Source organism: Oryx dammah, unplaced genomic scaffold (assembly GCF_014754425.2).
Source record: "Oryx dammah isolate SB20612 unplaced genomic scaffold, SCBI_Odam_1.1 HiC_scaffold_8, whole genome shotgun sequence".
NCBI classification, from domain to species: domain Eukaryota; kingdom Metazoa; phylum Chordata; class Mammalia; order Artiodactyla; family Bovidae; genus Oryx; species Oryx dammah.
Window position 1 is genome coordinate 46579935 of NW_024070192.1, and position 21292 is coordinate 46601226.

Sequence of the window (21292 nt, forward strand, 5' to 3'; positions counted from 1 at the left end):
AACCCATCATCCAGTTTCAGCAACTATCACCCTTTACCAATCCCATGTCATCTATTTCTGCCCCCCCTCCCCTGATATGTTTTTTGGGGGGAGATATTTTAAAGCAAATCCAGACATCACATTATTTCAGCATAAATACTTCAGTACATCTTTCTAGCAAGATAAGTTCTTAAAAAAAAAAAAAAAACCCACAACCCTTGCCATCTTAACAAAATGAAGAATAATTTCCTTATTAGCATCCAGTACCTCTTACATATTTCAATTTCCCTAATTATCTTGAAAATGTCTTTTTACAGGTGTTTTGTTCGGATCCAAATAGGTTCTACTCATTGTATTCACACAGAGCTTTAAAATTTTTGAATTGGTTGTCAACATGTGAAAATGTAGATTTCACATAAACATCAAATTTTCAACTTTTCCTGGGAGAAGAAAAGTTGAAATATTTGCAACTTGGCAGCTTCATCCTTCTGACGGCAGCAACATGGAGGAGGCAGTACACAGAGGGTGAGGACTTGTGTTCCTTGCCCACCTCCACCCCACACCCCCCAGGGTCCCTGCAGGCATTAGAGTTTTCCATGCCTCCTCTACACTTTCTAGTCTCTCATCGCACACAGAAAGTCGCTGGGGCCATCTTCAGCCTGCTTTTTCCTCCACTCAATCCCAAACTGCCCCTTTATCATTATCTTTCCTCCATTAGAGTCTACAGGGTTCCTCCTGGAATTGGGGGTGGGGCAGAGAGGAGGGATTTACCCAGAAAGACTGACCAGCCCTCTGGCTTCTTGGGTGGCTGCCTCCAGGGCACTGGGAAAGCTCCCCTGCCCCTTAAAATGCTCCCAGCCGGCTCAGCTTCTGCCTGATGCTCAAAATGAACAGAGCTCCCACCAGCCCCTCTTCCAAGTAGAGAACAAGTCTGCCGTGAGTTCACTGTGTGCCCTTGAAGGAATCATTCTCCTTTTCTGAGGTGCAGTTGCACCTTCCACACAGTGAGGGGGTTTGTGGGAACAAAGTTAGGTTAGAGAACAATCTAAGTTGGGTTTCTGGGTGAGACATGAGCAATTCTGAGCCAACAACCTGTGATCCTGTGAATCTATTGGTCATGCATGGCCTCTCCATCCCATCTCCAGGGATGGTTGGCAGGGACAGGAGACGTGCCTCCCAGGGGCAGCGGCGGAGGAAACAGTCTGCACCCCTACTTTCCCTTCCATCTTCTCAGGCCACCATCTTCTCACTGTGGGTTCATGCTGATTCTTGATTCTCTCCTGCTCTGGATATTGACCAGCTGTGTCTGCCCGCACCAATCATTGGCACATACAGGATATCCACCAGGGTAGGACAGACACCCAGAAACGCTAACACTGCTTCTGAGCATGTGCAAGGGTGGGATGTCTGTGTATGTGCAAGAGATGAGATGGCAGGGGTCGGCTCAGGGTCTGTAAAATGGAATTCAGGCTAGAGCCCATCCTGGGGTGCTCCATCATGCACAAGACTCCAGCTGCAGGGCAGCCCGGTGGCAGTCGCAGCCCAGTAGGGGAGTCAAACACATAAGCAAGCAATTATAGTAAAAAGTGATAAATGCGAGAATAGAAGCCTGCAATCAAGCATCTTGGGAATACAGAGGAAATGGTCTCTCTGTTTATCGAGTTATATATGCCTCCACCTCATTCCAAAAATGATTTGAAGAGGACAGCAAAGCTCAGTGCAGAAAAACAAAGTGAAAGTGAAGTAAACAAGGAAAGATAAATCATGTAGGAAGATGAAGGTGGAAACAAGGGTAAAGTTAACATCCAACATATCTGCCAAGAGGTCTACACTCTGGCTAGAATCGAGGCATGGATTTGCCCGTGAGCTTCCTAGTAGTCAATGCAAAAGCAGAAACCCTCAAATTTGTACAGTTCACAGTGATCCTTAGAATAAAGCAGGGGACTAACTCCAGAGATACATAAGCAATCCCAGTGCCAGGACCTGAGAGAAATTCCTCTCCTAGTGGTTCTCAAGAAGAGACCTTAAAACTAGGTAAGGAACATATGGGAATTCTCTGGGCTATATTTGAAAGCTTCCTATAAATCAAAAAGTATTCCAGAACCAAAGGTTTATAATCAAAGGTTTATTTATCAAAAAAAAAAGGTTTATTTATCTATCATCCACAGATAGAGCCCCACCCTTGCTCCAAGAATTGCCTCCACATTGTACTTAAGACACAAGTTGGCACGATTCCTACTTGCAACTCCAAGGGGCGCCACTCACATCTACACAACCCCTGACACCTAACAGGTGTTTTGTGGTTTTGTTTGTTTTTAGACTTGATTAACAATGTTGTGATAGTTTCAGGCGGGCAACAAAGGGACTCAGCCATACATACACATGTATCCATTGTCCCCCAAACTTCCCGCCCACCCTTTACCACGTAATATTGAGAAGAGTTCCCAGTGTGCTGTGTTTAAAAGGGATAACAACAAGATCCTACTGAATAGGTTTTTTTATAAATATCTGCTGAAATAATTCTTGAGTGGTCAAAATGGACATTCAAGGGACATTTAGAAGTGACTGTACATAATATTGGAGAAGGCGATGGCACCCCACTCCAGTACTCTTGCCTGGAAAACCCCATGGACGGAGGAGCCTGGTGGGCTGCAGTCCATGGGGTCGCAAAGAGTCGGACACGACTGAGTGACTTCACTTTCACTTTTCACTTTCCTGCATTGGAGAAGGAAATGGCAACCCACTCCAGTATTCTTGCCTGGAGAATCCCAGGGATGGGGGAGCCTGGCAGGCTGCCGTCTATGGGGTCGCACAGAGTCAGACACAACTGAAGCGACTTAGCAGCAGCAGCAGCAGCCAGTACATAATATAGAAAGGATATGGACTCTGAAGCCCCAAGTGCTTTAGGGGTACTGTGGTGGGAAGCTGGGGGGGTTGTTAACGTATCATATTGAAGTATAGTTGATTTACATATATGTATTCTTTTCCATTATGGTTTATCACAGGATATTGAACATAGCTTCCTGTCCTATGCAGGAGGACCTTGTGATGTGTCCATTCTGTAGATGATAGTTTGCACCTGCTCATTGGAAACTCCCAATCGCTCTCCCCCTCCCCTCCCCTCCCCCATGGCAACCACAGGTCTGTTCTGTCTGTCTGTGAGTCTGTTTGTGATTTGTGAATAAGCTCACCCGAGTCCTCTTTTAGATTCTACATATAAATGATACTATCTGACACTTGTCTTTCTCTGACTTCACTTAGTGTGATAATCTCTAGGTTCATCCGTGTTGCTGAAAATGGCATTATTTCATTCTTCTTTATGGCTGGATACTATTCCACTGTATACGTGTACCACTTCTTCTTTACCCATTCACCTGTCAGTGGACATGTAGATTACTTCCGTGTCTTGGCTATCGCAAAGAGTGCTGTTGTGAACCTAGGGGCGTGTGTAGCTTTTTGAATCATTGTTTTGTTCTGATATATGCCCAGGAATGGCATTGCTAGATCATAGGGAAGCTCTACTTCTTGGTTTTTGAGGAACCTCCATCCTGTCTTCCTTTGTGGCTGCATCAGTTTACATTCTTTAGGGGCATTTTAACCAACATGAACAGGAATCAATCTTTTGGTTTTCTTTGTCTCCATTTACTAGTTTCTGCCAATGTCGTGTCCCTGGGCAGAGACAAAGTCACAGAAGAGAACTTAGGGATTTACAGAACATCGCAAGATTTAGGAGAATCTTCATTTTGAATAAGTAAGTGGACTTTGACTCCTTTTATTTTCTTTTTCACAACTATTAACTTGAAAGTGACACAATAAATTTTTTTCAGTAAGAATATAGCTGCTCATGGCCAGAACATTATTCAGGACATCTGACCTTAAGGCTACAAGGAAAACAAGACAGTGGGAAGGAAATTATGGAAGGCATTATGCTGAATTCTGCATTTTGTGACATCTGCCTTATTTTAGTCACTCAAGATCTTATTCCATTTGAAATTTCTAGGTGATCTCTAGACCAGCTCGACAAACTACAGCATAAATCTTGGATGTGCCTTGCAATAAATCACAAGATTCTTAATCAGAACATGATTCTTAGATTGAAAAATGCAATCATTTAATAAAAATGCTGCAGTATACTGTTTAGCTATATTTTTGTAATATGAATAAATCTATCTGAAGTTTCCAGCCTCCTCCCCCCTCAAAAAAGACCCTGGGTGATGGAATGAAAAGCAAAGGTCTCAATCACAGCCTGGTGGTTGATACAATAATACAACAGCAAGCTTCCCAGGGCAGGAGTATCCAGCTCTGCCTGCAGAGATCAGGGAAGCCTTCCCAGAAGGGGTAACTTTGGACTGAGTCCTGAAGGACCAATAGGAGGTTGGAAGCCCACCAAGCGAGAGAGAGTGAAAGGACCTCCAGGCAGATGGGAAGGCAGAACCCAGTGCACCAGATGCCTCCCATTTGCCCCTTAAAAGTGCTCTTTTTGCTCTGCTCAGGGTCCCCTGGCTGGACTGAGTTCAGCCAAGGGGATGCTGAAGATGCCAACGCATTACCCATGTCAGCTAGGACTGACCTTCTGCCTGAACTTGTGTGGTGTCCTTATACGGCCAAGAGAAAGATAAAAAGGGAGAGAGAGAGAGAGGTCATCTGCCATGTGTCTCTTTTTTAAGGGCACTAACCTCATCTTTAGGGTCCCACTCCCATGACCTGATTACCTCTCAAAAGCCCCACCTCCTAATATCATTACACTGGGGATTAGGGCTTCAGTGTGTGAATGTGGGGTTGATGGGGACACAAACATTCAGTCTATAGCAGCAGGTTATAAACAAAGGGCCCCATCCAGCCTGCTCACCAGAGCTCTTAATTATTCCAGCCTTGAGCCAAAAACCCCATCCTGACCCACCGGGAAAGCAGAGGAGAGAGGGTCACAGCTGTCTGCCTGAGTTCCAATCACAGGTCCAAATAGGTCATTTCAGGCATTTCCCCAGAAAGGACTGGAATGCTTGTCCAACACAGGAAGGTCAGGACAGGGTCAGTCACAAAGCCAGAGCCTGTGGTCTCAGAGAAGCTGCTCAGAAACTCCAGGGCTCCCATTCCTCTGCCCTCGCTTCCTCTTGACCTTGGTTTTGTGGCATCTTTCCAGATATCACTAGGGAAAGATTCAAAGATCAGAACAATAGCACTCAGGATTTAGTGCACATCAGAACTTGGGGAGCTTGTTAGCTTGTTGAGAATACAGACACTGAGATGGTTACCAAGCTGCGCTGGCGGCTCTGAGGCACACCAGAGTTTGAGCCCAGTGGACCAGAGAAATCCTGGCATGAATTTTTTAAAAAGTCTTCTCTATTTGGTGAGTATTTCTTATTGTCATGACTATTACTAAATCACTGAAGAACTGAATTTTATAGCAAGTGTTTATCACAGTCAAGTAGAATAATGACAAAGGCGTTCCAGGTGACTTTAGTGGTAAAGAATTCGCCTGCCAGTGCAAGAGACATAAGAGACCCAAATTTGATCCCTGGGTTGGGAAGATCCCCTGGAGGAAGGCATGGCAACCCACTCCAGTATTCTTGCCTGGAGAATCCCATGGATAGAGGAGCCTGGCGGGCTACAGTCCATGGGGTCATGAAGAGTCAGACATGATTGAAGCAACTTAGCATACAGAATAACGACAATTGCAACATCACAGGTCTTGTACCTCACATGTACTAGGTTCATTACACACGGTAAAAATGCACCCTTATATAAAGAAAATATGGTATATGCAGACAGTGGAATAGTATTCAGCCTCAGTAGTTGGATACAACATGGATAAACCCTGAGGACACTATACTAAGTGCAATAAGCCAGCCCCAGTGTGTGTTTCCATTTACTTGAGATTCTGCAAGTAGTCAGATTCATAGAGACAGAAGGTAAGAATGGTGGTTGCCAGGTGCTGAATGGAGATGGGAGCAGAAAGTTATTGTCTGATGGGTATGAATTTTCAGTCTGATGGTGACAGTTGCACAGCAATGTGAATGTACTTGGCACCACTTAAAATAGTTAAAATGGTAAATTTTATGTAATGTATAGTTTTGCACACACAAAGTGCTTACGATAAAGCTAGGCTGCGAGATGAACCGTGAACTTCAGAGTCAGGGAAGTGTGAGCATGAAGCCCAACTGTCTGAGTGATTTGGGGCAAATACGTCTTGACCCCTCTGAGCGTCTTACTTTCTCTTCTGTGATGCAGGCAGGAATGGGGGCCAGGGCAGGAACTGACATTTCAGGGTGCTGACAAGAGCAGTCATTTCACAAACATCATCTCAAGTCACTGTCCCCCAGCACTGCGAGATGGGTGGGTATTATTACCCTCGCTTTGCTGAAGAGGAAGTTGAGACTCAGAGAGGTTTGTGACTCGTCCAAGGTCACACAGCTGGGGTAGAAGAGGTAGGCTTCCAAATATAAATATGAGTATAAAACCAGGCTCTGTGTTTCATGGGGCTTCCCAGGTGGTGCTAGAGGTAAATAACCTGCCTGCCAGTGCAGGAGACACAAGAGATACAGGTTCGATCCCTGGGTCGGGACAGTCCCCTGGAGGAGGAAATGGCAACCCACTCCAGTATTCTTGCCTGGACAGAGGAGCCTGGCGGGCTATGGTCCATAGGGTTGCAAAGAGTCAGACATGACTGAAGCAGCTTAGCACGCATGCGTGCATCTGTGTTTCGTACACTGTGACCCCCCTGCTGCCCTCTTGATGCACATGTAGAATCTTGCTTTGGGTTTGAAGACTTGCAGGATACAAACCCAGGTGCTCAATTTAGGGGTTTATTCTTCAGGTTCTGATACAAAATGTATTGTTTTTGAAGCCAATACCCAGCATCTCTCGGATTACGGGCCTTCTTTATATTTACAAGTCCTACAAATGTGCAATTGAAATAGACCCCCCAAAAATGTGTCTCTAGAATCTTACGTGCTTGGAAATCAAAGCAGGACACATCGGTGAAGGGAGAAGCTGTTCTGAAAGCTGAAGTCTAAATTATGGGAATCAAGTTGAAATCTCAGTTCTGGGAGTAAAGTTCAAAATTCACAGCGAGCCAGACAAGATAACAGGTATCACTGCCAAGAGAAGGGAATGGAACTTCAGCAGGAGAAAAATAAACCCATAGAGTTCTTCATCTGAGAACTCAAGGATATAGATTTTCCATCCTCGCCTCGCTGCCAAGGGCACCGTCACACAGAGTCACAGAGATTGTGCACACCTCCAGGGGGTGCCATTTTCATGCTCAATAATACAAACAGCAACCCCTCTCCCCAAAGCTCTGCAGCATGGCAACCCTCTCTGCCTTCAGGCTAGGGAGATTTCTAAGGACATCAAGCAGGGTGGGCATCCAAGGAGGATGGGGAAGAAAGATGTGGGAAATAGCCTGACTTCCTTAGGGCTTGGACATCAGATTTCAGAATGTGAAAAGATCACCAATATGTGTAGAACTCAGGGGGTGCCTCTACCATGCTAGGCTTTCAGCCATTCTGTCTCATGTAATCCTCAGGGAAAATGGCTCAGAGAATTTCAGTAACCTATCTACAGTCACACAGCTAGGGAGTGCTAGAGCCAGAACTGGAACCCAGAGCAGTGACTCCATGCCACCACCTTATCTATCCAGCTGCTAACTGGAAAGACTCTGAACTGGTCTGGATGCGGATTCATCTAGGCCAGAACGGGCCACTGAGCTACTGCAAGGAGATGCAAAGAGGAAATTATGTCACAGAAAGGTGACCTGAAGGGTTCGGGGATAAACAGAGCAGGGGAACAGAGACTCAGTTCCTCCAAGTCTTAAGGACTGAAGGGACAAGAGTTGGTTTGATCAGTTATCAGCAGCAGGGGTGAAGCTGTCTCAGTCTATTCCCTCTTCTCTAAGTCTCTGCTCTTCCATCTCTCACTGATGAATGACCAAGCTGTCTCCTGGATCCCACACATCCTGAAGATGGCTCTGCTGGGACAAGGAGGGACTGAAATGCAAAACTCTGAATGGGGATCAAGAAAGCCTGTCTCAGGCACTTGGGTCCAGAGGTATCCTATGGGCTCAGCACTGGGAGACAGGGGTCTGAGTTCCAGGCCTGCCTTGACCACTTTAGGCTTAATGTGGGCATGTATCACTCTTCTCTGAGACTCCATTTCCTACCTCCATTCAGCACAGGCAGCTGGACTCAGTTGGTTATTTCTGAGCTTTTTCCCATCTCTAACATCCTTTGGTTCTAAAAATTACCTCTGCTCAACCAGAAAGGCTGAGGGAAGCCTTCTCCAGGGTGCTGGCCTTGTTTTGCCAGCTCTCTTGGTCTGGGTGGCTTGACTGGGTCCTGCCCTCCCCCGGGCCACACACTCCCAGGCTCGGGGCTCGTTAGCTGATCTACAAGAGGAGAAGGATGGGAGGGGAGCAGATTCATCTTGCCTTCCCGCGTCCCCCCGCGTCCCAACACCTCCCTACCTTTCTAAATTTTTAAAAATGCCTTTACTCAGAATTCATCAAAGATTCATCAGCCTTGGGATTGGCCCAAGCATTTGCCTGCGGAGCCAAGTCGAGGTGAAATGTGAGAGGAGGCCGGGGCTGGCAGGCTGGGCAGGTGCCTGGGTCCCCGGAGTTGCTCTGGGGCTTGGCTGGCCCTGGATTGCTGACTCTGTGGAATGGGGCTGAGACAGAGGAGGCGCCCTGGCTCCCCAAGGGTATTCCACCTAGGCTCTGGGCGCCCTCCCTCCAGCATGTGGATGGTCCTGTCCTTAGAGTGGAAGCACCTGTCTGCCCTCTGGTTTACAGCAGGCGGTGAGGATCCACGGGGCAGGGGCAGGACCCAAATCTCTGCAGAAGACAAGTAGGTAGCGTCCCAGTTGACTCCGTGTATGTGTTTCGTTGCTCAGTCATGTCCAACTCTTTGCGACCCCAGGGACTGTAGCCTGCCAGGCTCCTCTGTCCAAGGGATTCTCCAGGCAAGAATACTGGAGTGGGTTGCCATTTTTCCTATCCAGGGATCTTCCCAACACAGGGATCGAACCCCCTTCTCTTGCATTGACAGGCAGATTTTTTACTGTCTGAGCCACCAGGGAAGCCCTCTTAGTTGGCTATAAAGGAAGGCATTTGAGAGTCGTTGGCAAAGAGCAGATGACCGGGTAAGAGAGAAGCCATGGGTCAGGCTCTCTGCCACTGGTTTCCAACCTCCCTCTTTCCTCTCCCTTCAATCTTTAGTTTCTACAGAAGATTCTCTTTAGAAAAAGAGAGCACCTTTATATTTTAAAGCTTGCAAATCATTGCAAATGTTGAAAATCCTTAAACAATTTACTCCTTCATTTTACAAATGATAAAATTGAGGCCAAGTGGACAGATGACTTGCTCAAGGCCACTGACCAGTCAAGGGCAGAGTTGAGACTAGAGAGAGCCCAGGGTCCTGGCTCACAGGCTGGGAGCCTTCTCCTTCTCCACCGGCCTCACCTTGATGACGCTTTCACGAGGCTGTGCCCATCCCAAACCAGAGATGACCTTGCAGCGAGCAGACAGCCTGCCTGACGTGGGAGGACCATTTCCTGGGTCAGCATAACTAGGTTGGGTGGATCTTCATCCATTTCCCAGGATGGAATATTCTGGATTGTGTGTGCCTTGTCGGTGCCCTGGTTTGAGTCTTGCTGTGGAACAAAGTGAAGTTCCTCCAGCCTCAGTGGATACTTGGACTTTAGCCCTCAGAGCACTGGGTCATCTGGTTCAATTCTCCAGTTTACAGAAGATGCTGAAGCCCAAAGAAGCCACGGGTCAAACTGGCCCAAGGCCTCCCAGGCGCCGGGTTAGTGCTCTTTCCACCACATCATCGCCCCTCCCCAGGTTTCTGTCCTCCTTCAGAAGTATTCCTCCATCTCCACTGCCCCCTCCTCCCCTAGGAGGTGTGACAAGTCCAGAAATCAGGGCAGACCCTCTCTGGGGGTCTTCACTCCTATCAGTGAGTCTTGGCCGGCTCTCAGCACCAAACAACCACCTCGGACCTAGCGAGACAATAAACCATGATAATCATGTTTTTAATAATTGCCTGGAGTTTGTTTAACATACAATCTCAGCCAGCAATAAATCCAAATTAAAAGCCCAACTGGGAGGCCTAAGTTAAGCTGCCTGGTTGGAAGAAGGAGGGAGAAGAGGGGCTGGAAAAAGAAGGGTGGGGCCAGGAAAAGGGGTGCAGCCTCCCCTCATGGACAGGATGCCCTCAGCGGGAAAGGAAGGTGCAGCAAGGAAACTGGCAGGTCCAGGTCTTGCTGCAGCATCAACCCCAGACCACGCCTGTGTGTGGCTTTCTTGCCCGAAAGCATTTTTTCAATGGTCCAGGCAGAGATAATAGCTAAGTTCCCAAACCTCAGAGCTGTAAAAGAGACAATATTCATCTCCCTGCCTGCAGGCACACCAGCTCCCCACGGCAGGACCTTGCTTGTCATACACAGTTCTGCTTCCCCAGGCCCCTGGCATCTAACAATCAGCAAATATTTGCAGAATAAACAAATGGATGGGTGAAGGCGAGTGAGAGCTTCCCATCCTTTTATTAATTGCCTTGGGTTTTCCCCCTGCAAATATCTATTGCGTCTACAGCACCACTGGGATGCAGAGAAGCAAGATCTCTGCTGTCTAGGAGCTCACTGCCAAGGGGAACGGAAAACCGATAGATGATTTTGGTCTGTTTGATGTGCACTAGTGAGAGTGCCCAAAAGGATAAAGGGCGGGATCAACAAGGGCTTCCAGGAGGAAGGGGCTTCCCAGCTGGCATTGGTGGTAAAGAATCTGCCTGTCAATGCAGGAGTCACAAGAGGCATGGGTTTGATCCTGGGGTCTGGAAGATCCCCTGGAGGAGGAAATGACAACCTTCTCCAGTACTCTTGCCTGGAAAATCCCACTGACAGAGGAGCCTGGTGGGATACAGTCCATGGGGTCACAAAGAGTCGGACACGACTGAGTGACTGAGCATGTGCACACCATGCACCAGGAGAAAGCTGAGTCCTGAAAGCAATTCAGTGCTAAGTTTGAGGGGGGGGAGGGCAGGGTTGGAAGTTGACACTGACCTGAGCCTGGGGTTCCAGACAAAAGAAACAGCGTGTGCAGGGCCAGGGGAGCGAGAGAGGACGTGGCAAGTTTAGAGAACTGAGGAAAGTTCTGTGAGCTGGAGAACAGAATTCGGGCTGGAAGATGAGCAGGGAGGGAGGCAGGGAGGCAGGGAGGGACGGGGGTGGTGGACGTGGGCAGGGGCCAGATAGCAAGGCGATACCTGAGCATGCTAAAGAGTTTGGACTTTATCCTGAGGGCAAAGGGAAGTTATTGAAGGGTTTTAAGCCCGGCAAGGACATGACCAGAATTGCAGTTTGGAAAGCTCACTCTGGCTGCAGCGTGGAAAATGGATTCGAGGTGAGGGAGCCTGGGGCCAGGCAGAGCAGTTATAGGAGGCTGCCGCACCGAGATCCTGGCAGGGAACGCGGTGGCCTGGACCAGACAGCTGTGAGGAGATGGAGGGACCGGGACGTGTCCACCGGGAAGGGTCAAAGACAGGGGGCCGAAGAGCCAAGGCAACTGAAAGTGGGAGGAAGGCGCGGGGGCAGGGGGATGCACAGGCGTCTTGGGTGGCTGGGCGGACGGACGCACTGCTGAGGATGGAAGCAGGACACGCCTCGCAGAGGCACTGGGTCTGTTGCAAACACCTTTCGGGGAGAAAATAGCCACTCGTCCCAGCTTCCACAACTGGACAGGGAAGATGGGCAGAACACACGAGAGCCGCCCAGACCGAGAAAGCCCGCCACCCACCACCCTGGGCAGGAAAGACTGACACTGACCTTCGTGACTGAAACAGAGGCCAAGTCCAGAACCCTAGGGGCCACTTGCCACCGAGCCTGCCATGTCTAAAGGAGATGTCTGTCCTTCCATAGGTCTGCCTTCAATCTAGTTTGCTGCAGTGACAGGCCCAGGGCCTCCCCTGGGAGGTCAAGTTGTGAATCCTACAGTGTCTAAGCTGGAGCGGGCCTCTGAGAAACATCTCCCATCAACCCTTTCATCTGACAGCCTCGGAAACCAAGCCTGGGAGGGCAGGGATTTGCCCGAGGTCAGCCAGGGAGTTGGTGGGAGGGCTGGGAACAGAGTCCAGGCGTCCTGACTCCAGGCAGAGACGGTCTACAGGGATTGTTCCGGGTGCTGAGTATCTGGCTGGCGCTCTCTGAGCCTCAGTTTCCTCAGCTGTGAAAAGAGAACCAGATGGGTTGGAGATAAGAATTGAATAAGAAAATGCACCTGAAAGGCCTTTGGGGCTCCAAAGCACCACAGTTAGGTATCAGCTTCCTGCTTCCAGTTATTTTTGGAACAAGGATTTGGCCTGGTCCAGTCCAGAGGTGCCTGTAAACGCCATGGAGGGTGCGGAGGTGACTGGCTCTGGGGCTGCGTGGGGACGGCCTCTCCTCCCCTGGCTCTGTACCCTGAAGACGGGGGCATTTCAGCAGGTGGGTCCTTCCTGCCAGGGTCCCCCTCGCTGCCTCTGGCCTCACCCATACTCCCTTCAGCCCCCGAGACCCCGCCCAGGCCCATCAGCCCAGGGAGGGGACTACTGGCAAGCCATCCAGTATTCATTATTGTATGCTGAGCTCTCTGCCCCCAGAGAACCGACAATCTGATTGCCCTGAGGTGCAGAACCATCCTATTTGCAAACGCATCACACTTGGATCAAAGGCTGAAGCCTTCCAGGGGGTCTCGGGGGTTGGGGGGCTGGTCTACCACACTGACCTCATGGGCCAGGACTGTCTCTCCTTCAGGTCGCCCCCACACACACTTTCCTTCAAACAGGCCAAGAACAGTAAACCCACAAGGCCTTAGCATTCGCTGTACCCTCTGAAATGCTCCCCCACAAATACCCACACGGTTCCCTCCCTCCCTCCATTCGAGTCCTTCCATAAATGTCCCCCACCTCAACAGGGCTTCCCTGATCACCCTAGCTAAAAGCCACCCCAAATCCCTTTCCCTCCTCCATCCTGCCTTGCGTATACATGTGTCCGACTCTTTGAGACACTTTGGACTGTAGCCCGCCAGACTCCTCTGTCCGTGGGATTTCCCAGGCAAGAATACTGGAGCAGATTGCCATTTCCTCTGCCAGGGGATCTTCCCAACCCAGGGGTCGAACCCAAGTCTCATTTGTCTCCTGAATCTCAGGCAGATTCTTTACCACTGAGCTAGTGAGGATTCTTGCCTGGAAAATCCCATGGACAGAGGAACCTGGCAGGCTACAGTCCATGGGGTTGCAAAGAGTTGGACACTACTGAGCAACTTCACAAATTTTTTTTTTTTTGAGGAAGCCCCACCCTGCCTTACATATCATCGAAACTATGACTATGACCTTCATCTTCAGTGACTTAGATTTAGGTTTTTGTTAGGTTTTTGTTTACATTTTGTTTCTCCCAATGGAATACAAGCCGCATGAGATTTTGTTTTTGTTCATTGCTTCATCTCAGTACCTAGAACAGATTCCATAAATCTTGATGGATGGATTGAATGAGTAAATGAATGAAGTCAATCCTTGTGGTCCTCAGGCCATGAGAGAAGCACCTACTGTGTGTCCCTCTTTCTAAAAGGCAAGTCTTAAAAACATCTGCCCAATTCTGAAATGTAGATATGCGTACTTAAAGCAGGGTTTCTTCCCCCCACCCCCACAAGCTATTATGAAATCGATGGTGTGTCTCACAATCAATGGCCTCTTCCAGTTGAGGAAATGAACAGGAACCCAGAGAGGCAGGGACTCCTCCTCCCCAGGGAGACTTGCTGGAAACTTCCCCAGGCAGAGCACATTTAGCAGAGCGTTGAGGGATGAGTGAGCATTTTCTGTAATGAGGTCGTAGAAAGGGCATTCCAGTCAGGAGAAACAGCAGACACAAAGGCACAGGTGTTATCTTCTCTTCTTGGGAGGTGAATAACATTATGATTCCCATTTCACAGATGAGAAAACTGAGGCTACTATCTCAGCACCCGCTCATGCCTGGTCCGTGTGTGTATATGTGTATCACTCAGTCGTGTCCAACTCTTTGCGACCTCATGGACTGTAGCCCACCCCACTCCTCCATTCATAGGATTTTCCCTGGCAAGAACAGTGGAGTGGGTTGCCATTTCCTCCTCCAGGGAATCATCCCCACCCAGGGATTGAATTCGTGTTTCTTGGTTCTCCTGCAATGCAGGCTGATTCTTTGCTGCTGAGCCACCAGGGAAGCCCCAAATGCCTAATCCATAATAGACACTTAATAAACACTTTATTGTCCCATAAACATTAAGTGAGCATCTATTGTGTACAGGCACTCTGGCAGCTTCTACTTCTAAGTAAAGCCTATACCTCTCATGCTGATTCTGGTCCCTCTGCCTAGAGGCCTTTACCACCTAAAAACTCCCTCGATACTTCAAGATGCTGCTCAGACACCATTTTGTCTGTAGCCTCCCCAAGCAGGACCTGTCACTTCTACTCAGCTTTCCTACTACTTCACAGAGCCCTCTGCACAGCACAAAGAGGTTCACTTCTGCTTCCCCTTCTTTTAGGGCAGAGACTGGGCCCCACACACCACCTGGCATGCATGCATGCATGCTCAGTTGCTTCAGTCATGTCTGACTCTTTGCAACCCCGTGGACTATAGTCCTGCCAGGCTCCTCTGTCCATGCGATTCTTCAGGCAAGAATACTGGAGTGGGTTGCCATGTCCTCCTCCAGGGGATCTTCCCAACCCAGATATCTAACCCATGTCTCCTCCATCTCCTGCATTGCAGGTGGATTCTTTACCCACTGGACCACCTGGAAAACCCCTGGCACTCAGTAGGTTCTTCAAAACACACTGACCACTTGTGACAACCAAGTGATCCACAAAAAGGTGCTGCCCTAATGGAGACCAGAATCAAAAGGGAAAACCAACCAGAGCTGAAATATGTGTTGGAGAAAGCCAGCCTCACCCTCCTCTGTTCAGCCAAGCCCTGGAACGCTACAAGCAAGGAGGGAGGGTTTCTGGGCTTCCTCCAGCCAGGGGCAGAGGATAAGGAAGGTGTTCATGGAGGAGAAGCTTTGCACAAGGCTTTGGATGGGGACAGGAAGCCCTTTCCTAGGAAGAGAAAGGGAGGTTGAGGACAGCCAGGCAGGCTTGTCCTGACAGCAGCCACGCCTGGGGAAACCAGGGGCTAGAGTGCTCATTTAACAAATGGAGCTGGCATTCCACAGCCCTTCCTTCACCAGCAGAACAAAAGTAATCTTTGGATTTGCAGTTAATTTGTTCTTTTAATGGACCCATCTTGTTATCAGCGATTAAAATGGGCTTTCCCCATTAGCAATTGGAGTCCAGGGAGGCAGCTGGTTTTCTAGCCCCTCTGCCTTAACAAGGAGCAAATGGGCTGGCACCTGTGTCTCCAGGCACCCGGGGTCAGGGGGGGCGCTGCTAACTTGCCAACACACACACTAGCTCAGGAGTATTTGCCCCCTGTGGATATGCGCAGTGAAACTTACACAGGGTATGTTGAACACAAAGAGTTGTGAATTTCACAAATGTCTGCACACATGTGTGGAAAAGACTTAATGACTCCTATTTATATAAACAGGCAGAGCTGAAAATGGCCTTAGGGACCACTGAGCTTAGAGCCCCTCTTGTGATAAATAAACGGAAAAGCCCAGAGAAGGAAAATGACTTTCTTGAGGCTGCACAGCAGCTTGATGCCAGAACCTGACCTGGAAGTCAGGTCTTCTAGTGTCCGGTTGCTCTGACCTCCTAAAATATCAGCTACAAAGACTGGTCCACTCCCTCAGAAGTGGGGTTCCCAACAGTTCCCTAAGGTCCCCCTTCTAGTTCATTTTCCGCTGCACGAACCTGTCTCCCAAACCTAAATCTGATTATGGCATCACAGCTCAGCTCCCAATAGTTACAATAGCTACACTCGCAGGCCTGTGTGCAGCACTTTACAGTTTACAAACCGCTCTATCTCATTAACTCTCCGTCTCAAAGGTAGGCAGAGCTGGTATTATTTTAATCCCCATTTTCCAGATAAGGAAGCCAAGGCTCAGAGCCGGTAAGGGATTTGCCCGGGCTCACAGCTATTGGAAAGATAAGGCCTGGATTCAAAGTTTCAGGCCTCCCAAATCCAAATGCCAGTACCCCCAGGGCAGCATTGTGACTGCTGGGTGCAGAAACCAAGGCTTCTTCACCTATAAAACATCCTCAGAATCACGAGCTTGCAGGCACACACATGCACCCATCACCCCAAGACATGCGTCTGCACAAATGAGCAGGGCAGAAGTGTGTGCACAAATAGCCTCCCTCCACTCACATACTCCTCCCCCCAGCCAAGGCTGGCCCCAATCTGCCGACACTCTGGGCACTTAATAAGCAAAAACATCAAGTCACTCAATCAATAAGCTCAGCTGTTGACAACAAGCGAGGGCCGCGTGCTCCTAAGAGCTAATAATGCTTTGAGCTATAAACATGGCCATTAGCCGGGCTCCCGCCCTGCCAAGCGGGCTCTGCCGCGGTGGGCAGGGGCACCCGCGCCTGCAGCCAGCGGCCATGGCATTTCGAGGTTGGTTGAACCCACTCAGCCTGCCCAGATGGTGTTGCTGCTGCCATCTCCCTCTCCTGACTTGAATCCCCCTGGGGACCCCTGCTCAGGACCCAAGAAGGAGCTGCCAGACAGAGGAGGCCCCAGCTGGGCGCTGCCAGAACGCGTGGGAACCCCGAGGGCCACCTCCAAGATTGCTGATTTTGGAATTCACAACCATCACTGTCAGAGTTGCCAGGGGAAGATGTTACACACCAGACCTCAAGGGGGCGCATTTTCAAAGAGGCTGTCTGACTCCTGGCTGAGCCATTTACCAGCTCTAAGACTTTGAACAAATTACTTCTCTGTACCTCAGTTGCCTCATCTGCAAAATGGGGATAACCATGATCTCCCAAGGTGATTGGGAGACTTGAGTATGATCCCTATGCCTGGCAGAGTGCCCAGAACAAAACAGATGCCTGATAATTAAGGAAGGAGGAAAGTGACCCCAGAAACCACCTGCAAGGCTGGGAAAGCCAGCACAGTTGGACAGGGGAAGGAAACAGGAGCCAAGTGACATACCTTGATGTCAACCCAGTCAGGCAGCCAGCAGGGGGTCTGCCTGTTTCCCCGGGTGTTTCTTCCAGATGACGCCTGACCTTAAAGACCTGACTCGGCCAGGGCAGGTAGGGTATTAGCCAACCTGGATGGCACTGGAAGACAGTGGCCTGCCAGAATGCCAGCCCTGGATTAAGGAGGGCACTGGGGTCCCATCACCGATCTAAATGCAGGCAGGCGATCCCACCTGCCTCTCCTTTGAAATGAATCAGCCCCGGCAGGATGTGGCAACATCTGAGGGTTGCCCTTAATTAGTTGTTGTTTCAGCAGATAGAATCAGGGGGCATGTACTCCCCCAACTTCCCAGAGGAAAATAATATGCCTTCTTAGTAAGTAGGATTGTTTGAAAGTGATGTCAAAACAAATGCCATTTTTTCCCCTCTCTGGAAATCTCTCAGCATTTCTGAATTTCCAGTGGCTTCTCCCATCCACCTCTCTCTCTCTGTATGTGTGTCTTCTCTGTGTTCTCTTCTGTCTCTCTTTCCCTATGTGTCTCTATTTTCTCTCTCTTTTATCTCTGAGAATATCTGTGTGTACACATGAACGTATACTCAGTCTTATTTCTCCTACTACTGACTCTTCACTCAGTTTAGAATTTCTGGAAACTTTTGGATAAGAGTTCCCACCAATGACCCAAGACTGATAAAAGAAAATTGCCTTCTGGTTGGGGGGTGGGGGGCGTGGTGGTGGTGATGGTTCAGGACCATGGACAGAGTTTCATGTTGTCCACACAGGACTTCCAGGCCCAGAGGAAGAGGTTCTGGGTCAGGGTGGGGTGGGGTGTAGACAGGCTGGGCAAGATGATGCGAAGTAGCTCCTGGAACTGATGAAGGCAGAATAGGAGGGGCCTGAAGCGAAGAATTGATGCTTTTGAACTGTGGTGTTGGAGAAGACTCTTGAGAGTCCCTTGGACTGCAAGGAGATCCAACCAGTCCATTCTGAAGGAGATCAGCCCTGGGATTTCTTTGGAAGGAATGATGCTGAAGCTGGAACTCCAGTATTTTGGCCACCTCATGCGAAGAGTTGACTCATTGGAAAAGACTCTGATGATGGGAGGGATTGGGAGCAGGAGGAGAAGGGGACGACCGAGGATGAGATGGCTGGATGGCATCACTGACTCGATGAACGTGAGTCTGAGTGAACTCTGGGAGATGGTGATGAACAGGGAGGCCTGGCGTGCTGCGATTCATGGGGTCGCAAAGAGTCAGACACGACTGAGCAACTGAACTGAAATGAAGCGATGGGAATGGGGTGAGTTGGGGACATAGTGAGGATTAAAGTAGAGTGAGGGTGGAGGGCCTCACTCTATACAGTGAGTATAGAGGCTATGAGTTAGGGGTCCTGGAGCAAGAGTCAGGTGAGCCGAACTGTGTACACCAGTGAGTGTGTGCAAGAGCACCTCTATCTATTTGAGAGGATGTGAAAGCAGATATGAGGGAGGCACAGATGGGTTAGAGTCAACCCAGACTTAGAACTGGGTTGCTCTCAGTCTTTCTATTCCCTACTCCTTACCTCCTGGGGGACAATGGGGGCCACTCACAAGGCTCAGCCCCAGGGCAGGGGCGAGAGGCAGGAGAGCTGAGCTCACACACTGGGTTACGCTTGCGGAGGGGAAGCAGCGAAGGGAAACAGGCCATTCCACCAGGCTGGCGGGTAAATATTTAGAGGGCTGTTTCCATGAGTATAAAAACTCAGCCCGTCTGCTAGGCTGTGTTTGCAGAGGCTGGGAGGGGAGAGCTGGATCTAGGCCAGCCGGGAAGCCTGTTTAAACCCTCGAACACACAGCTCCCCCAGCCCACGCTGCACCGGCCTTCTGGCTCTCAGAGACACACACAGGGCACTCAGCCCACTGGCACACACACCTGCACTCACCAGCACCCTGCACATGGGGGTGTGATTATACACACACACACACACACCAGGCCCTATATCACACACAACCAAACCACATAGTTTGCATATCATTACAAACACATCCACGGTGGCCCACACAGTTCATACAATAATACACACACACACTCGGTTCATGAGGCATCGTGCCCACAAATGTACCTGTGACCTAAACACACGGAGATCAGTCATCATGCGTGCATGGTAAGTCGCTTCAATCGTGTTCTGCTCTTTGCAACCCCATGGACCATAGCCCTCCAGGCCCCTCTGTCCATAGGATTCTCCAGGCAAAATACTGGAGTGGGTGACCATTCCCTTCTCCAAGGGATCTTCCAAACTCAGCAACCAAACCCAGGTCTCTTACATCTCTTGCATTGGCAGGGAGGTTCTTTACCACTAGCGCCAGCTGGGAAGCCCCTTAGTCATCACAGATGAAAGAATATCACAGGAGGACCAGCCACACACACAGGACGTATACGTGATCCCTCCCAGGGATCAAAGTAGACTTTACATAGCATGTCACTTATACACAGAAGTACAGGCACACACACAGAGGCATTGAACGCTTAAGGGCTCACGCGTCTTTGACATAACCACAAGCACAGTTTATTTATCAAAGGCCCTAGATATGTCCTGCAGCATCACATCCTGCCCAGGTGACTCACCACTCTCTGCAAGGCTTTATACTGCAAGTATGTTTATTTAGTGAGAGCGGAAGTGTTAGCCACTCAGCCGTGTCTGAATTTTTGTGATCCCATGGACTGTAGCCTGCCAGACTCCTCTGAACATGAAATTCCCCAGGAAAGAATACTGGACTGGGTAGTCATTCCCTTCTCCAGGGGATCTTCCCGACCCAGGGATTGAACCTGTGTCTCCTGCATTGGAGGTGGATTCTTTACGATTTGAGCCACCAGGGAAGCCCCATAATGTTTATAGGATAATGGTTAAAAGACTCACTCTGGAATCGGTCAGCAAGGGTTAGAATCCCACCTGTGCCATTTATGAGCTGGTCTTGGCCGGGGAGGGGGGGTGGCGTGTAATAATTCAACAAATTCATGAACCTAGAATGGTACCCAACACATGGTGAACACTCAGAAAACTCTATCTGTAATTATCACAGAGTCTGCATATATAATTACTGCCCCTGTGTCATAAATAAAAAAGTTAAGGACCAGAGAGTGGAAATGACTTGTCTCAAGTCACAAGAATGATGACAAAGATTTTGGTAGGGATGTTGCTGCTGATGGTAATATAACAGTAGATACTTATTCTGCATTTGTGAAAGCCAGGTATTATTCTAAGTACTTTCATTATATACTATCTCATTCCATTCTCATAACAAGCATAGGAGAGAGGCCCTGTTATTATCTCCGCTTTACAGTTGTGGAAACTGAGGCATAAAATTGTTGAGTAACTTGCCCCAAGCTACCCAGTAAGGGTTAAGCAGGAGGCTGTCTCAGAGTCATTGCAGAGCTGAGTAGGCCCTGCCTGCCATCTTGGTCCACTTACTCCCCAGCCACCCTCCACGTGAACTGCAGGCCCCTTAAGTGACCCTGTGGTTTCTTTCTGTGACTCCTACTCTCTCCATCTGCAGGGGCCTTTCTCACTGGCTGTTAGGACCTCTTTTCTGGTTTGCATTCTTTTCTAGGAGTCTCAGCCTTACCCTTGGTCCAAGGCATGAGAAACCCAATGGGACTGGAACCAAGAGCCTAGACTCCACTCCCAGGTCTGTGACTCAAGTAACCCAAGGCCTGGCCACGTTCCCACACCTCTCTGGCACCCAGTTTGCCATCTGTGGAATGTGGATGACTGTGTCTCCCTCGGATAGAACGAGCACATTCATGAGCACAAATGGCCTTTGTAAACTGTGGAACCATCTATAGATATTGATGGCAGCATCGGGGAGCTAGCTAGCTCCCAGAAACCTTGGCTCTCAAGTTCAGGGTCTCAAGTTAACTCTGGTGGGAATGTCCACATACACTGGCGTCCTTCTTAAGAAGTGTTTATGGAGCAATGTCCTGGGCCCAACAGGTGCCTTAGAAGCAAACTGGCCTACGTGCGTTTTTACAGCAATGAGGGCAAGATAGGTCTCAGGCAGGATGGGTCATGTTACACTGTAGCAACAAATAGCCCAAAATCTCAGTGATTGAAACCAGAGTATTTCTTGCTCACACTAATATCCATCAGTAGGCAGCAGGGAGCTCTGCTCCTGGTCATCACTGGACCCAGACTAATGGAGTAGCTACCATCTCTCCTGTCGCCACTCACTACTTGAAGGACAAGAGAG